General features: G+C 41.2%; 1 pseudogene; it reads left to right on the forward strand.

Moving 5' to 3' along the window:
* The first annotated feature begins 1583 nt into the window (after window positions 1-1583).
* Window positions 1584-2266, forward strand: LOC129063033 (ADP-ribosylation factor-like protein 6-interacting protein 4; annotated as a pseudogene).
* Window positions 2267-6610: the final 4344 nt, after the last annotated feature.

Below are 6610 nucleotides of genomic sequence, written 5' to 3' on the forward strand. Positions count from 1 at the left end.
GTAACAGCCATATCAGAGTGCTTCATAGCTCAGGCAGGGTGACCCCAAGAAAAACACAGGGGGACTGATCTTGGCCTGCACCACCCAGGAACCCCATGACCAGTATACCCAGTGGACAGTAACAGAGCATGTTGCAGAACTACCACCCTGCCCTTGAAGAGCTGATCCTCCACGGAGGGTGGAGGTTGGTGGTAAGTGGTCACAGCCTATCCTTGCAACTGACTTACCCAGGTAAATCCCTCCCATTGATCTGCTAACAGCAACCTAGGCTCAACTATAAGAGGAGGGTATACTCGGGCCACATGAAGGTCACACCTCGTGAACCCAGCTTAGGTGATAGGACAGGCTGTGCCACTGGACCCTACAGGACACCTACTACATTAGGCCACACTACCAAGACATGGAGTCAAAGAAACTCTACCTGATACATAGAAACAAACACAGGGAAGCTGCCAAAGTGAGGAGACAAAGAAACATGGCCCAAATGAAAGAATAGATCAAAACTCCAGAGAAAGAGCTAAACAAGTTGGAGATAAGCAATCTATCAGATGCAGAGTTCAAAATACTGATTTTAAGGATGCTCATGGACTCTAGTGAGGAACTCAGCAGCATAAAAAGAATCCAGTCAAAAACAAAGGCTACACTAATTGAAATAAGGAACAATTTACAGGGAAACAACAGTAGAGTGGATGAAGCCGAGAATCAAATCAATGATTTGGAACATAAACAAACAAACAACACAAAACAAAAACACCACTACCAATCAGAACAGGAAGAAAAAAGAATCCAAAAAAATGAGGATAGTATAAGCAGCCTCTGGGACAACTTCAAGAGGTCCAACAGTCACATCATAGGGGTGCCAGAAGGAGAAGAGAAAGAGCAAGAAATTGGAAATCTACCTGAAAAAATAATGAAAGAAAACTTCCCTAATTTGGTGAAGGAAAGAGTCATGCAAGTCTGGGAAGCACAGAGAGTCCCAAACAAGATGGATGCAAAGAGGCCCACTCCAAGACACATCATAATTAAAATTACAAAGGTTAAAGATAAAGAGAGATTCTTAAAAGCAGCAAGAGAAAAGAAGTTAGTTACAAACAGTGGAGTTCCCATAAGACTGTCAGCTGATTTCTCAAAAGAAACTTTGCAGGCTAGACGGGATTGGCAAGGAATATTCAAAGCCATGAAAAGCAGGGACCTACAGCCTGCTTTCAGCCAAGATGGTTCTACCCAGCAAAGTTATCATTTAGAATCAAAGGGCCGATAAAGAGCTTCCCAGACAAGGAAAAAACTAAAGGAGTTCATCATTGCCAAGCCCTTATTATATGAAATGTTAACCCTTATTTAAGAAAGAGATCTAAACTATGAATAAAATGGCAAAAAAATACATATGCATCAATGTTTGAATCTAAAAAACAAACTAAGCAAACAAGAAGAACAGAGGCAGAATCAGGGATACACAGAGCACTTTAATAGTTGCTAGATGGGAGGTGGTATGGGGGAATGGATGAAGAGGTGAGTGGACTGAGAAATACAAATAGAGAAGTCACCTTGAAGCCACATCCTCCGGCAAAGGCAAGTCCCCAGCTATGCATCACTTCGGCTCTCGCAAGTGCTAGACAAGTCTCAGCCGGTCATGGAGGTGAGGGTTGGAAAAGAGATGGAAGAGGAGCAGTAAAGATGCCCAGAGGAGCTGTTTGGCACCTCAATCACAAGGCTTCAAGGCCAGCACCACCTCCTCTGGGTCGGAGGAGGGCAGCAAACACAAGGCCCAGAAGAGACTTCCGTCCAGCTCCTCCTCCTCTTCTTCTAGTTCTTCTAGCTCCTCTTCTTCCTTGTCCTCCTCTTCTTCCTCCAGGGATGGGCAGAAGAAGTTTGGGAAACACAAGGACAAGAGGAAGAAGAAGAAAAGTAAGAAGAAGCTGAAGAAGAAAGGCAGGAAGATGAAGGTATGGCAGCCTGAGGCTCTGCCAGGCTCCTTGCTGGACCAATGGCACAGATGTGCAGGGTAGCAAGAGGTTGGCCCAGTCCTGACAGATAAGCAGAAGTCTCAGGTCCAGGCCATGAAGCCCATGACTAAGGAGGAGTGGAATGCCTGGTAGAGCATCACCTGCAAGCTGGTGGACCCAGAGACAGGATGTACCAGGCTCATTAAGGGAGATGCAAGATCTTAGAGGAAATTGCAACCAAGGAAGGACACTAAGAGACCAACAATAAAGACACCCGAGGGGATGACCTGGCCTTCCCTATGCAAGCAGGGCTGCTACCCTGAGGGAACCACCCTCGCTCCGCCAAGGTCTGTGGACATTGTTGGTGGCATGATAGGGAGGGCAGCAGGAAGCCAGATGGGTGCTCTTTTTCTCCTGTGGACCAGCCTCTGGCCTGCCTCCTCTCAGGTGCAGGGATGGAGGATGAGGTTGGCTCTCCTAATCAGCTCCTCCTTCTCCTGAAAGCATGCAACTTCCCAGGTATTAAACATTCCCTGGTTGGAGAAAAAAAAAGAGGTACAAATAGGTAGTTACAGAATAGCCATGGGGGTTTACAGTACAGTTTAGGAAATGGAGTAGCCAAAGAACTTACACACATGACCCATGTGCATGAACAATGGTGTGGGGATTTCCTGGGGGAGTGAAGGGTGCTGGGTCGAGAAGAGCAAAGGGGGAAAGTCAGGACAATTATAATAGCATAATCAATAACATATAATTTTAAAAAATAAAAAAGGAAGAAACAAATATGTGGAAGCACATACTATGTTCATGGACAGAAAGAATTAACATCATTAAAATGTCCTTGCAATCCATAAATTCAACATAATTCCTATCAAGATTACAATGATGTATTTCAAAGAACTAGAACAAATAGCTCAAAAATTTGTATGGAACCACAACAGAGTCCACATAGCAACAGCAATCCTGAAAAAGAAAAACAAAATTGGAGGAATCACGCCACCTAATATCAAACTATACTACAAAGCCATAATAATCAAAACAGCATGGTACAGTCACATAAACACACATAGATCAATGGAGCAGAATAGCGAGCCCAGAAATAAACCCACAACTTTATAGTAAATTAATATTTGAGAGAGGATGCAAGCACATACAGTGGGCTAAAGATAGTTTATTCAATAAATGGTATTGGGAAAATTGGATGGATATGTGCAGGAAAATGAAACTAGACCACCTTCTTACACCACACACAAAAATAAATTCAAAATGGATCAAAGACTTACATATTGGGTCCAAAACCATAAAACTCCTAGAAGAAAACATAGGCATCAAAATCTCAAATATTGCTTGTAGCAATTTTTTATCAGACGTATCTCCCTAGGCAAGGGAAATAAAAGAAAAAATAAACAAATGGGACACCATCAAACTAAAAAGTTTTTGGATAGCAAAGGAAATCATCAACAAAATAAAAAGACAACCCACAGAATGGGAGGACGTATTCACCAATGCATCTGATAAGGGGTTAATACCCAAAATTTATAAAGTACTTACAAAACTCAAATAAAACACCAAATAAACAGAAAACCCAATTAAAAAACAGGCAAATGACCTGAATAGACATTTCTCCAAAGAGGACATAAAGATGGCCAATAGACATATGAAAAGATGCTCGATATCACTAGTTATCAGAGAAATGCAAATTAAAACCACAATGACATACCATCTCACATCTGTCAGAACAGCTATCCTCAATAAATCAACAAACAAGTTCTGGTGAGGATGTGGAGGAAGGGAACCTTTTTTCACTGTTGATGGGAATGCAGACTTGTGCAGCCACTGTGGAAAGCAGCATGGAGACACCTCAAAAAATTAAAAATGGATCTGCCTTTTGACCCAGCAATCCCAGTTCTGGCAATATTTCTGAAGGAAACTAAAACAGTAATTTGAAGGAATATAAGCACCCTTATGTTTATCACAGTGTTATTTACAACAGCTAAGACATGGAAGCAATCCAAGTGTCCATCAGTAGATGAGTGGATAAAACAACTATGGCTCATTTACACAATGGAATACTACTTGGCTGTGAAAAAGAAGAAAATGTTATCTTTTGCAACAGTATGGATGGACCTAGAGAACATTATGTTAAGTGAAATACGTCAGTCAGATAAAAACAAACACCATATGATTTCACTTACATGTAGAATCTAATGAACAAACTGAACTAACAAGAAAAACAGGGACAGGCTCATAGCTGGAGAGCAGATAACAGCTAGTTGTAGGGAAGGGGCTTAGAGGTGGAAGGATTGAGCATAAAGGAAAAGGGCTCATGGACAGGGACAATTGTGTGGTGATTTCTGATGTGACAGGGGAGCAAGGGGACTAATGATAAAAAAATACAATAAAGATTAAATATTTTAAAAATTCTCTTGTATTCACATTACCAAGTGACAGCTAAGTCTGAAGTTTTAATCTCAGGTTTTTCACTAGGGAACCATTCATTGTTATTTTGCTTTAGGCCATCAAAAATAAGAATTATTTGTGAAGTAGGTTGCTCTTATAAAGGTCATCTGAACCATGAACTGCTGCTGGGAAAGAGAAATTGTCCTCTGACCCATGAGCTGGTGTGTTTGTCTGCTGAGTGGCTTTGGTGGTTTCATCTGTTGCTGAAAGAGCCAAAATAAAAGGACAAAATGGGACTGTAACCCACACCGCAATGAGCAGGACAAGAACAGTAGCCAAGTGAATGTTTTGCTTGTGTGCTGCCCCTTCTGGCACGTTGAGTTGCTGCACAGATTGTATGGCTTTTTTTTTTTTTTTTTTTTAATGAATGTATGGGCTTTTACTCATCATTTAAATAAGTAATCCAAGCATGGCATTCACTGGGTTTTTATACAGTTTGTTGATAACCCACATACAACTCCAAATTATGACTTTTTAATGTGCAGGGTCATGGCATGAATGGTAAACATCTCCTGTATACTTGTATCTTGTGTATATTCATTGGATGTTCACATAGTGAAAAGACTTGTTAGCACAGTTACAAACTGATTTTTTTCATTTTATTTTATTTTTTTAAATTTATTTTTCCAAATACATTTGACTCTGCCCTCCCCCCACCAAATTCTCCTGCCCTCCTTCCCCCTCTCCCTCCCTCAATCCTTTCCCACTTTGGCTTTGTCCATGAGTCCTTGCTATACATTCCTTGACTTGCCCTTTCCCTTCCTTTTCCCCCGCCCTCTCCCCTCCCTCCTTCCCTCTTGTCTCTGTTGGTTTCTTTTTTTTTTAATGTTGATGGTCTTATTTCCCTTGCATCTTTGTTTTGTGGGTTAGGTTCCACTTATAGGTGAGATCATATGGTATTTGTCTTTCGCCCCCTGGCTTATTTCGCTTAGCATAATGCTCTCTAGTTCCATCCATGCTGTCGTGAAGTTTAGTAGTTCTTTTTTTCTTTCTGCTGTGTAGTATTCGATTGTGTAAATGTACCATAATTTTTTGATCCAAGCATCTACTGATGGGCATTTAGGTTGCTTCCAACACTTGGCTATTGTAAATTGTGCTGCTATGAACATTGGGGTGCATAGGTTCTTTTGAATTGGCATTTTGGGATTCTTAGGGTATAGTCCCAGCAGGGGAATCCCTGGATCAAAAGGCAGTTCCATTTTCAGCTTTTTGAGGAAATTCCACACTGCGTTCCACAATGGCTGCACAGGCTGAATTCCCACCAACAGTGTACTAGTGTTCCCTTTTCTCCACAGCCTCGCCAGCACCTGTTTGTTGATCTGTTTATTATGGCCATTCTGACCGGTGTGAGGTGGTACCTCATGGTGCTTTTGATCTGCATTTCTCTGATGGCTAGTGATGCTGAGCATCCTTTCAAATGTCTCTGGGCCCTCTATCTATTCCTTGGAAAAGCATCTGCCCAGGTCCTTTGCCCATTTTTTTATTGGATCATTTGTCTTCTTGGAGTGGAGTCATGTGAGTTATTTATATATTTTGGAACTCAAACCTCTATCTGATGTATCATTAGCAAATATATTTTCCCATAGGGTTGGCTCCCTTTTCATTTTGCTGATGTTTTCTTTCGTCGTGCAGAAGCTTCTTATTTTTATGAGGTCCAACTTGTTTATTCTTTCCTTTATGTCCCTTGCTTTTGGGGACATATCGGTAAAAAAATTGCTACACGGGATATCTGAGAGTTTCCTGCCAATGTTCTCCTCTAGGACTTTTATGGTGTTGCAACGTATATTTAAGTCTTTTGCTATCTTGAGTTTATTTTTGTGTATGGTGTCAATTTCAATTTTTTGCATGTAGCTGTCCAGCTCTCCCACCATTTGTTGAAGAGGCTATCATCACTCCACTTTCTGCTTCTGCCCGCTTTGTCAAATATTAGTTGCCCATAGAGACCTGGGCTTATTTCTGGGCTTTCTATTCTGTTCCACTGGTCTATGGGTGTGTTCTTGTGCCAGTACCAGATTGTCCGGTATTGTGATCCCTCCTACTTTGTGTTTCTTTCTCAAAATTGCTGAGGCTATTTGGGGTCATTTATGGTTCCATATAAATTTTTGAAATGTCTGTTCTATTTCTGTGAAATATGTCACTGGTGTCTTAATAGGGATTGCATTGAATCTATAAATTGCTTTGGGTAGTATGGATATTTTGATGATATT

This window comes from Pteronotus mesoamericanus, unplaced genomic scaffold (genome assembly GCF_021234165.1).
Source record: "Pteronotus mesoamericanus isolate MK-2021 breed Mesoamerican mustached bat unplaced genomic scaffold, CSHL_Meso_final scaffold_85, whole genome shotgun sequence".
NCBI lineage: Eukaryota > Metazoa > Chordata > Mammalia > Chiroptera > Mormoopidae > Pteronotus > Pteronotus mesoamericanus.